Source organism: Somniosus microcephalus, chromosome 4, assembly GCF_052327205.1.
Source record: "Somniosus microcephalus isolate GS21.2 chromosome 4, FLI_Smic_1.0, whole genome shotgun sequence".
In the NCBI taxonomy this organism is placed as follows: Eukaryota; Metazoa; Chordata; class Chondrichthyes; order Squaliformes; family Somniosidae; genus Somniosus; species Somniosus microcephalus.
The window spans coordinates 24,774,266-24,786,648 of NC_140990.1; the positions used below are offsets into that span (position 1 = coordinate 24,774,266).

General features: G+C 46.2%; 1 pseudogene; it reads left to right on the top strand.

Moving 5' to 3' along the window:
• Positions 1-11,962, top strand: part of LOC147118432 (uncharacterized) — a 38,001-nt pseudogene extending 26,039 nt beyond the window's left edge.
• Positions 11,963-12,383: the final 421 nt, after the last annotated feature.

A 12,383-nucleotide genomic window follows, 5' to 3' on the forward strand; every position in this document is an offset into this window, starting at 1 on the left:
CTTTGTGTGTACACAGGGTGACAAAGAGAAAGAAAGAGAAAGCATCAGATAAATGGCTGGATATAGATATACAGGCAGCTGGACAGAGGGTAAGACAGACAGAGAGGCAGAGAGACAGACAGACAGCAGGGGGGCAAAGAGAAAAGCAGGCCGACAGTCAGACAAAGGACAGAGAGTGAGAGAGAGACAGTGAGAGATACACACATAAACAGGTAGACAAGTGGAGAGACAGGTGGATAGACAATTAAACAGATAGGTGGGCAGATATGAAGTTCGATGAAGAGAGGACACTAGTGTCAATAGTGGAATGGACAGAGAGCCACAGATGTATAAATAAATAAACTAACCGAATAACAGCGTTGTCAGGCCCCAACCAACGAAAAGCCCGAACTCCATAGTGGCCGCAGTCTCCCCGCACTGGGAGCCCGCACTTCACTCGTTGCCTCCTCTCAGTTGCAGCTCGTAGAGTCATAGAGTCATAGCTCTCAGGCTGAAGCGGAGAATTTGAAGTGTTGCTGTCAAACCAAGAGCCTGGTTTCAATGAGCTGCCAATAATCATTGTCGCTGTCTTTGTTCAACATCGGCACACAGGCTCCGTGAGCTCTTCTGCTTTGTCCTGGATATCTGATCATCCGATCCCGGGAATGGGTGAAGTTTCAGTCTGACCGTTAAAACGACCCAAAATAAATATCGCGGTGTCTTGACAACCTAATCCACATTATATTCATTGCATCGAAAGGTGAAATGTGCATCAGAAAAAAGTCACATGAGGGCACTGTGAACCAAAGCTGCTGCTGAATAGTTTGTCAGATTGTGTTTAAAAAGATACCGAATACAATGTCTAAAATTTGTCTCACCGTTAACATAACGAGGGGCGGTTATACTGCTCCCCGATGTGAGCTTACAAACAAAGTGAGCTGGTGATAGTGACACACACTGAGTGTGAGTGGCCCGGTGTGAGCGGCCCGGTGTGAGCTTACAGACAGTGTGAGCTGGTGTCAGTGACACACACTGAGTGTGAGTGGCCCGGTGTGAGCTCAGAGACAGTGTGAGCTGGTGTCAGTGAGAAACACTGAGTGTGAGCGGCCCGGTGTGAGCTCAGAGACAGTGTGAGCTGGTGTCAGTGAGAAATACTGAGTGTGAGCGGCCCGGTGTGAGCTCAGAGACAGTGTGAGCTGGTGTCAGTGAGAAACACTGAGTGTGGGCGGTCCGCTGTGAGCTCAGAGACAGTGTCAGCTGGTGTCAGTGAAAAACAGTGAGTGTGAGCGGTCCGGTGTGAGCTCAGAGACAGTGTGAGCTGGTGTCAGTGAGACACAGAGTGTGAGCGGCCCGGTGTGAGCTCAGAGACAGTTTGAGCTGGTGTCAGTGAGAATCACGAAGTGTGAGCGACCCGGTGTGAGATCAGAGACAGTGTGAGCTGGTGTCAGTGAGAAACACTGAGTGTGGGCGGTCCGCTGTGAGCTCAGAGACAGTGTGAGCTGGTGTCAGTGAAAAACAGTGAGTGTGAGCGGTCCGGTGTGAGCTCAGAGACAGTTTGAGCTGGTGTCAGTGAGAATCACGAAGTGTGAGCGACCCGGTGTGAGCTCAGAGACAGTTTGAGCTGGTGTCAGTGAGAATCACGAAGTGTGAGCGACCCGGTGTGAGCTCAGAGACAGTGTGAGCTGGTGTCTGTGAGAAACACTGAGTGTGGGCTGCCCTGGGTTGTTAAACCAATAGTTTGTTTCGTTAGTTCGACAGGAAGAAACCTCTGTGTTGGACAAGAAGCGAGAGTCTATCTCTTTGTTAATTCTCCTGAATATAATATCCGTGTCCTAGTTCTAACCCGACCTCTGTGTACAATTCTTTCACCCTCCTCTTCATCAGATCGGATAATGCTCCGGATTTACCGAGTTTCCCTGCTGATCTACACTCTGATCTGCACGGGTGTGAGCGGTGAGGATGAGGTGATGCAGCTCCCTCGGCGGGTGGTTGTTAGTGAAGAGGGAATCGTGTCCATCAACTGCTCCGCTACCGCTGCATTTAACGTCCTGCACTGGTACAGACAACACCCGGATCAGACCCTCCAGCACCTGGTGATGGCCACAAGCGGGACCGATCAACACGGGAGGATCACTGCTTCAATCGGGGGAGGCAATAAATTCAGTGCCCTGACTGTGAGAGATGCACGAGTGACGGACAGCGCCACTTATCTCTGCGCCGTGAGCCCACAGTGTTACAAACAGGCGGAGAGGCCGCACAGAAACCTGCACCGATGGGGAGTGCCGCTCTGCTGTGTTTGGAGCAACGGGATTGAGAGGGGAGAGGGAATGGCCACAGAAAAATAATAGAGAATATAGAAGAGAGAGATTTAAAGAAATTCTGAAAAGTAGAAATTTTGAAACACAGACAGAGGAAAACAAAGCGAAGGCACTAAAGAAAGAATGAGAGAAAGAGAAAAATCAATGCAATATGTGTAGTGGACAGCAAATCAGGAAAGGAGGGAAAGAGATATTAAAGCAAGTGCGAAACAACGAGTGAGAAACATAAATCTTAAAGGTAAAAGAAAGCCATAAAGAAAGAGGTTAAAAATTGTTAAATTGTCTGAACCGCCTCTCCCAAAACCCGGACGCTAGAAAGTTCGCCACAGATAAACTCACACTTTACTCAGTCTATTATCCCGACAGTGTAAAGTTCTCAGAGTGACGGCCAGAGGGCTCCGTGGTCACATGTTTCTCGCCGTTACCAACTGGAAATGATGGAGACAAAGCTGCAGTAACACCGCCCGCGGCAGCCCCGCCCACAGCTTCCGTTTGCTGCTCTCGCTCTGGCCAGCCTTCTGTTATCGGAGAGCTTACTGCCGCTGTTACTTCTTTGGCATTGGTTGGATCAGCGGTGCCGTGCGTCGGGGATCTGTATTTCTGCTCCTACAGAGGATTGCCAAGACTGTAGAATGTGCAACCACCTCGCACCGCCCCTCGTCATTATATCACTTCTCAGTAAGTATTCCCTCCCCAGTTAAAATCCATTCTCCCCTTGACGGCTGTAACCCAGCTATGATAATTGGTTAAATGATCCTGATGATGATTGTGATGGTGATGACTATTACTATTATTTTATATTAGAATGGAGCCGGCAAGGCACAGTGGAACAGCCGGTTCCTGAAATAACGGTTGATGAGGACAGTAATGTCACACTAAACTGCGCCTTGAAAACAACTGACACTAACCCTTATGTGTACTGGTACAGTCAGCACCCCGGGCAGCCTCCACAGTACGTGTTTTAGAGAGTCACTATCACAAAGGGATGGGGGTCACCTCACTTCCCTCCACAAGGAGGAGAGGAGCTTGCTGGACATTAGACAACTGACATATCGGGATGTGAACCGCGGGTGAACAATGACTATTTCCAGCCAATCCAAGCACAGCAATGCCACGTGACTGAGACTTTAACTTGCCGGCGCTGACTTTAATCAGCCGCCTGTTCAATGTTGTCACTCGGTTCGGGATCTTCTGATGCGAGCTGTCTGCCGTTTTCCTCTTGACATTTTAATTACAAGGATGTATTACTCGGTACAAGTGATTGTTTCACTCGTTATTCTGGTGCTGCTACCCTGTAGGTACAGGAGCTGAGCTCAATAACACACAGTGTTTATTTTCACGTTGCTCCTGTCTTTTATTATCTGAATGTTTCTTACAGGTCGATGTTTCTCCGACCGAGTGCTACAGTCTCCCGCTGTGATTCCGGAGCGGAGATTCGGTGCAGATAAATTGCAGCTGTGACATGTCCATTTACGCCATGCACTGGTACAAACAGAAATCCAGTCAGGGACTGGAGTGGGTAATAATGCGAACATCGGCAGGCAAAGAGAGAAGGGACCGATTTGAATTGGATCTTTCCACTGCGGACAAACGCGGCCAATTGGTCATTGAGAGCACGGAGAGCGCGGATACCGCGGTGTATTACTGTGCGATAGAGCCGCACACTGAGAGGAAGCGCGGCAGTCACTGTACAAAAACCTCCCTCCTGTTTACAGTCCCGTAACAGCTGCAGCAATCTCTCCAAAAACACAGGGCTGGCAAGGCGGGTCAGAGCGAGAACAGCGAACGGAAGCTGCGGGCGGGGCTGCGCAGGCAGTGTTACCGCAAGGTTTGTCTCTATAATTTCCAGTTGATAGCGGGTTTGATAAGAGATACTGACAGTCACAACATAAAATATCGACCTGTGGAGCCGTCACTCAGTGAGGGCATTCCTTGGTGTGAGGAAAACTTCAGCATTGCCGGGGCCGAATCGGTCACACTGAGTGTATATTTTATGCTGGTGTGTGAGAGCATTAACTTCATTCTCCTGTAACATTCGTGTTTAAACCGAGGTGTGCAAAATGTGTTTGACATTTCCTCTGGTCGCTATTTGTAACGATATAATGAACGCATTCTAAAAGAATAAGCTTGCGATTTCGTTAAAACAACTTTCAGAGGTGAATTCCACAGAGAGACCAGAGGAAATCTTCACCTTGTGTGACCCCATCAGAAGGTTAATCAAACCCGACCCCCGTCAACCTCCTCAGTCTGATTACTGAGAATGATTGAAATAAACTGAACATCTTTATCTTCATTCAAACCGATATATTGTCATTTCGAGATAATATCTTATTGCCATCATCCGACTGTGTTGGCAATAGCTCGGAGGGGAATATGAGCCCCTTCCCTAAATATCTGCTGAACCCGTTAGATTAAAGTCCGCCTGAAACGAACAGGAGGCTCTGAAATTAATCACACGGGGTGGGAAATAGTAGTTGTTAGCAGTCAACCTCCTTTCTGCTCTGGTTCACAACAACACGTTTCGAGTAAGCACGAGACTCCGTAGTGGAGTAAACGGAACAGACCTTATTGATGCACAGTAAAGGTGATCGGCCTTTAACTGTATACAGACAGTGACTGTTTCGGTTCCAGTATCTTTTGGGTACACGCTGAGATACTGTTGAAACCCACGCGCCTTTATACACCATATTTGACTACATCAAAGGAAAATGTCATAGATAAGCCTGTATTTCATATCTTGGCTTCCAACTCCTTTGAAAACAGAATATTGATGTAAACAGTTTGCAATTGTTTACCACAGAACGACTCCCGTACACGAGACTTCCTGACGGTAACAGTTACTAGTATCTTTGAAGTAACAGCTGTACCAACTACTCTCTCTAGCTAATGTTGCCTTTCTGATCATGTTTATTACCCAGAACTAAAGCACTCATGGGTGACGTCATTACAATCACATATTCCCTTACACAATTTACATCTCAGAAAACAAGCACTGCATTCTTTTTACGACAATTCAAAGTATCCTGTTCGTATCTTGTAAAGCCTGGAAGCTTGTTAATCCAAGATACAAAGAAGTTCGACTGTTAACCCGTAACTCCTCAAGATGTCCTACATACATCTCTCCAGGCTGCCCAACAGTGGTTAGTGAAACGGGAGAAACTCCTCACTCGGGTTACAATCCTGTCTCTCTGAGTGTGTCGCCCATTCAATATTTTAATATGTAAGTTTTTTTTTTCAAGCTGTAGCTTTACAAAACTACCAAAAATGTCACTTAGCAATTGATTTAAGATTTGCATTATACGGAAATCAATCATAAGCCTGGTGGAGAGAGATTGTGTCGGTGAAAACAAGACAGAACAAGAGGGAGGGTAGGTATTTTTCTGAATACCAGGAACACAACATAAGTAAAAACAGGTTTCAAATGTTAATGGTTTTCGACATATCATGAATAACATGGGACTGAGTGCGGAGGAAGCAGCGAGAAATATATGATCTCTGGCAGATACAATGGGAATTTTTACACTTTTCCGATACTAGGTGTAAACAGACAGTAAGTTTAACTATGAGCAGTTTCCAGTGCTCATTTATAGCGAGACGTGTTGCAGCGGTACTGATGGCGAATGTAGAGTATTTTACATCAACACTTACAGCGACAGCAATATTAATCAGATGAATTCGAGCTTGAAAATTGACAGCCTGCGCTCGCAGATTTAACTCTTTCTGATCTGAAAAATAAACAACAACTCACAACCCGCATTCACAACAACTGACTTTCAATTCCTTTCAGTTCTACTGGTACCAGATGCTCCTGATCTTCGTGCACAGGCTCCAAACAATCAGTATGATTTTTCCTCCTGCATTCCCCGGTGTCCAGTGACTCCGTTCTCTGTGTCTCCGCACTGTGGGCACCCTGATACAAACTGGTCTCCCTGCTCAGGGAGAACAAGCGCCCCAGACCCAAACAGGCCGCTGTCCATCTGTTTGTCAGTCATCAGCCTGGTTACCTCTATGAAAGCCTTTCACTCATCTACCTGCATATACTATTAATGAAGTTAAATATGAATAATAATGAAAAGTTTAAGGTCTAATCTACAAATGCCAGATATCAGCCATGGCTCAGTTTGTAGAACTCTCGCCACTGAGTCAGAAGGTTGTGGGTTTAAATCCCACTCCAGAGACTTGAGCACAAAATGTTTAGCCCACCCTCCCGATGTCAGTACTGAGGGACTGCTGCACTCTCGGAGGTGTCGTCTTTCGGACGAGTCGTTAACTTGAGGCCATATCTGCCCTCTCAAGAGGACGTAATCGATCCCAATATCTCTAAAAAGAGTTGCGGAGTTTTCCTGGTGTCCTGGTCAATGTTAATCTCTCGATCAACGTCACTAAAACATATTACCTAGTCATTATGACGTCACTGTTTGTGTGATGCTGCCGGGCCGTGACTGATCTTTAAAAAATATTTCATTGGCTGTTAAGCAATTGTGGACGTCGTGAAAGGCGCTCTAGCAATTCACTTTATTTCTTACTTTGCTCGTGTAACCGCGTTTGTAAATTTGATTATATATTAATTATTAATGAAAGGAAATACGTGTTAGACTTAACAGTACAAGCTCTAACCATAAACACAGGGACCAGCTGAGACTCGCCCCTGATCACAATGTTCCACTGATGCGTTGATATTTTAAGCGACTCTCTGACAATTTTTGTACAGGTCCAGCCCAGCTCCGTGTCTCTGTGGGGCTCTGTGCGCAGTAATACACCGCGCAGTCTGTCAGTTGTGTTTCAGACACATTCAGCGGGACGATTGGACTCGAATCATTGAGCTTCGCTGATAAACGGTCCCCTGGAAATCTCCCTCCATTCTCGCTGAATCAGTTTCTCTGTAGCAGGTACTCCATGGATCCGCTGGGATCCTGACTGTACCAGAATAGTTCAGGAGTGCTGGTGCTTGTAGCTGTGTAATTATAGTGCAACTGAACAGCGTCTCCTTCACTGACTGTGGTTACAGCCGGTGTCTGTGAAAGGGAGTCTCCCCGACAATACCCTGCAAGAGCCCAGAGCGAGAGCGATTTTACATTAAAAAAGGTCACTTCACTGTGTTTACCCTCCAGAATCCACCTGTCATTCCCAACACTTACCTGAAAAGCAAATCAGGGCAGTTAAACATAAATATATATCCCCAAAGCTCAAGGGCTGAAACGGGAACGTGCTTGGATGGACTGAATAAAAGTTCCTTTAATGAAGCTTCAGCACCTTCCAACTGGATCAGTTCCTCACCTTCCCCTCTTGTGATGTTAAGGGAAAACTCCAAACGGTCTGTGGGTTTAAGACTCGTGTGTCTGTCAATGTCCGCCATTGGCTGCAGCGGGGCGGATGTGTCTGTCTGCCATTCGCCTGTAATCTGAACCGCTTTCATTCACTTAGGGACTTTGTCGAGTTGCCCCAAAGAGTGTTCAGTGTTAAGTCAAGGTGGATCCTGATGGTTTTCTTCACCTCGGATCAACCTATTGATATTCATGTGTTCAGGGAACTGACCGACTAAATACAATGTATGATACAGATATTAAACACAGTGTTGTGTAACTTGTGAACTTATCAATTAAGAGAGCTGCAGCCGTGGCGAATAAATAAAAAGTAACAGCCAACATGTTTGCAGAGAGTTGATGGTGGATTTGAACAGAACGATTTGAAGCTGAAATTGTCTTGCAGTCAAGAATTGGGAAAATGTTGAGCAATATCCGGTCTCTCTGCCGATTGGTACATTCCTGACAGAGTCAGCAGATCACATTCAGTCAGTTCCCGGTCCTTTGTTCTCCAATTCATCCATCAGTTTGTAGCTCCTTTGTTTTCCAGTTCAACCAATCCGCTCATAGCTCCTTTGTTCGCCAATTCATGACGTCAGAGCGGGGATCAGAGAACGGAGTGAAATTGCTCTCCTCTGAACTGGACGAGGATTAAACCGAATGTTCGCCGTTTAGCAGCGTCAGTCTGTGAGATGGGGAGCAGTGAAGGGCAATAGTTAATGTTGTTCTGGTGCCGGAGACTCCCATCCATACAAGACACCATGTGCTCCCCATGTTCCTCACTGATATTAATGGTCGTGCTGCCCGGTGAGTCTATGTTTAAAGGAACGTATATATTTCATGGGTTATATTTACTCCCAGACTTTTGACACATTCTGTATTTTGTTACAATGGCGAAGCCGCATTAACCCATGATCCACCTGATTTACTCCACAGCCGATAGATTTCCATACTTCTTCAGGTACAAGCAGTATCCACGGGGATGCTCCGAGATATTTATTGAGGAGATACATCTCGGTGCAGGGAGACAAGCCTCCAGATTTCCCAGGGCGGTTCTCCGCTGACTTGGACAAAGGCACAGACATGAATACAACTGTTTGATATAGAAACCTGATAGTCTATTGTCTCCGTGGGTTTAGGATCAAATCAACCCCACAGATAACAGCACAGAAAAACACACAATGGAGCTGTAGATTCTCACTGAGGTTTTTGTACGGGGCCTTTGCGTTTTCTGACGCTGTGCCTCACTGCAGAGTAATAGACCGCCCCGTCCTCCACACTCAGGCTGCTTATATTGAGGTAACTGTACTTGCGAGACGTGTTAGCAACCGCCAGATATTGTCCTGTGATTTCGAATCCCTTCAGTGCTCCTGTTTTGCTAATTATCCAGCTTGGAGGCTGTGCCGGTTTCTGCCGATACCATTGCATGTAGTCAATATTCGGGCTTTTATATTCGCAATCTAACTGCACCGAACCGCCTGTTGAAACGGCGATTGTCACCGCAGACTGAGTTACTGGATCTACACATAGTCCGCCTGTGAACATAGGGGAACAGAAGAGCAGATGATTAAATCGAAACTTGTGTCTATGTGTATGAGAGTGTGTAACCCTCCATCTACACAGCTGTCCATCATGTGGATATTTCTGATCGGTAATTGTACTAAATCCCTGCACACGCTCTTTGCGTCAACCAGCTAACCTGTGTTTTTAATATAATCCAATACTTACTGTTCAACACAGCCGCCAGTATTATTAGAAACATGTCTGTCTGAATCGCTCACCAGTGATTTGGAACTGAATGGGCAGAGATTGAGGAGAGTGGGAACCCGGGCTGGTCAGCTCATTGTTCCACCCACACACTGCAGGGGGCGGCCCCATTGTGACCTCACTCAGGCTTCGAGCGCTATTGGCTTTGGCGTTTGAATCATGTGACTTTCTGATTACCATTCTTGGGTTTGGCGCCCTCTGCCGGCGCATTGTGTAACATCGGGCTTTGAATGAGGGCATTGAGGGGATTTAGGATTTTTGGTCTCACGATTGCCAGCTATTGACTCTCAAAGAGCAAGATTATAGCTGATCAAAGCAACTCATTGTTTCTGATGCGGTGTAATCGCTTAATTACGCTCTCACTCTATTTCATCCCAGTCGCTTGCTCAGTGAGCAGGAGTAGTGTGACCAGAGACCTCATGAAGTGACGAACAAAGGAGCGATGAGCTGGTTGGATGAATTGGAGAAGAAAGCAGCTGTGAGTTGATTGGAAGAACTGGAGTAAAAGGAGCTGTGAGCTGCTTGGATCTCACTTGTTGACTCTGTGAGGAATGAACCATCGGCAGAGACGCCGGATATCATTCAACATCTTCCCAAGTCTTGACTAAAATATTTCGGGTTTAACCCGTTCTGCTCAAATCTGTCATCAGCTCTCTGCAAACATGTTAGGAGTTACTTTTTATTCATTCGTCACAGCTGCGGCTCTCTTAACTGGTAAAGTTTACAAGTTACACAATCTTCCCTCTTGTGACTGCGATATAGAATCTTTCTTTTACCTGTATTTTCTCTCTATTTCCTGTATATTCCATCACCTTGATTTAAAAAAATGATAATAGAAGTTTAAAGTTCTGTATTTCTAAATTTCTGTAGGTGTTCGTTCTGCGGACTCGGTCTCACGGGGGCCGCTTGCAGCAATGCAATTTGAAGGAGACTTGGTGATCATTAATTTCAGACATTTGATCTCTGCTACTTTGCATTCCTTACAAATGTACCGTCAGAACCCCGACAAAGGGCCCACATTGCTGATCTATATCCGTTCCTACGGATATGTTTTCAAAGCAGAGGGCGTGGGGGCTCGATTTTCTGCATCGCACGACACTTTGAAAAGTTAGGGGAATTTCACCATCGGCGGCCTACGGCTGTCTGACAGCGCGATGTATCACTGCGAGCTGAGAGACACAGTGACAAAAACACTGCTGAAATGTGACAGGGACTCTCAGTACTTCTCACAGGAGAATGTCGATATAAAAATAAAGAAATCACCAACAATCCAATTGACAGTACAGAACAGGAAACATCATGTTTATTATTAATAAAAATAATCGTGCTGCTAATTTCATAATAGATATTCGATGGGACGGTGATTCCAAATCCGTTTCATGTAATGGGCACCTCAACTTTTAAACTTAGTGAAACAAATATAAACCAGTTCTCATTCCGAGTCAGAACCGCACTCAGACCTGACGCTCCAGTCGGCAGTAAATGAACTGAACGGAGAGAGCACATTCAGTAACGATATAATAAACCATTGAGGAGTCAAAAACCCTTCAGAACAACGAAGTCTCGGCTGAACTGTGACCCCGTGAGATTCCCATTACCCAGCTGGTGCGCAAACCCAGAGAACACTGCCCAGAAAACAGGCAAAAGAGCAACAGTCAATAGTCTGGAGATGAAGGTGGCAGTGATTCAGGAAACACAGTTCCCAGTGAGTAACAGGGAAAACAACGCGGTAACTGCACAGACTGAACCCAACCAACAAATGAGAGACTTTGGGCACAGTTCTCAGAATGGCCGGAATCGCAAACAGCACAGAATGTGCCTTATATCCAGCTTCAGCAGGCGGAGCCTCTGATCGAAAAAGCGCGGGAATTACTGTGCTAGGCTTTAACTAATTTCCATCAGTGTGGTCTCAGGGCGCAGTAATAAACGACAGTGTCGGTCAGCTGCAGCCCCGAGATGGTTAAACTGGTGGATTTAGTCGAGGTCTGGATTTCTGCAGGGAAACGGGTTGATCATAATTTGCATTATGCTCAACACCATCAACACCATCATGATCCTTCCACAGTATAAACTCGGACCGTGTGTCTGGGTGGTTCCGGTACCAATATAAATAATTAATGGTGCTCCATTTAATGTCATAGCTATAGTTTACAGTCACCGCTTCTCCTTCTGTCTAAACTCCTGAGGACAGTGGCTGAGTGACAGAATCTCCAAGACTCTGATCTGAAAATCATGATCAAACAGGAAAAGGTCATACCGGCGGGTGTTTAAAATTCACATTCAAACCATGTTAGACATGAGAGAAAAGAATATATGTCTTGGTCCACAATTACCTGTCAGAAACGCCTCTCACACGACCCAGATACTGAGTACTGAGTAGCCGCATTGTCACTGTTCGCTCTGTAAAAGGGGGGATGGATATTTGAAGACACCCGTTCTAATCCCCACCCTCAATAATCGGCTGTCGTGTCTCAGGATGTTCTCATCTCACTTCCTTGTGTCCGCAGTGGTGCTGTGAGCTGGCTGCCAGTGAATGGAAACACCCCGAGCTGGGCTACAGTCAGTGTCCTTATAGGGGAATGGTTCCGCTTTTAGAGACGGGGTGGGAATGAAACCCTTGTCTGGTTAATGGAAACTGGAAGCTCGGGATTGTTAATTCTGAATGTCAGTGGACAGTGGGGAACCTCTGTGCTTGAGGATTGTTTTACAGAGCACAGCCACGACCTTGTGAAATCTGTTCATTGTCTATAAACTGTGTCTGGCCCAGCAACATACTCTGGCCAATTAAACCCTGTGTACAGGCCGCGATGAAAGGGTCCGGGATACTGACAGGGGAGATGTGTAAAGAGCTGCACAATATTGCAGGCAGGCACGGAAGGGGCGTCATAGAATCCTACTGCACAGATGGGCCCGTCGTGCCGGTGCTGGCTCTTTGAAAGATTTGTGGAATTTAGTCCCACATCGCAGCTTCTTCCCCATAACCCTGCAAACAAGTCCTCTTGAAGAACCTGTTCAA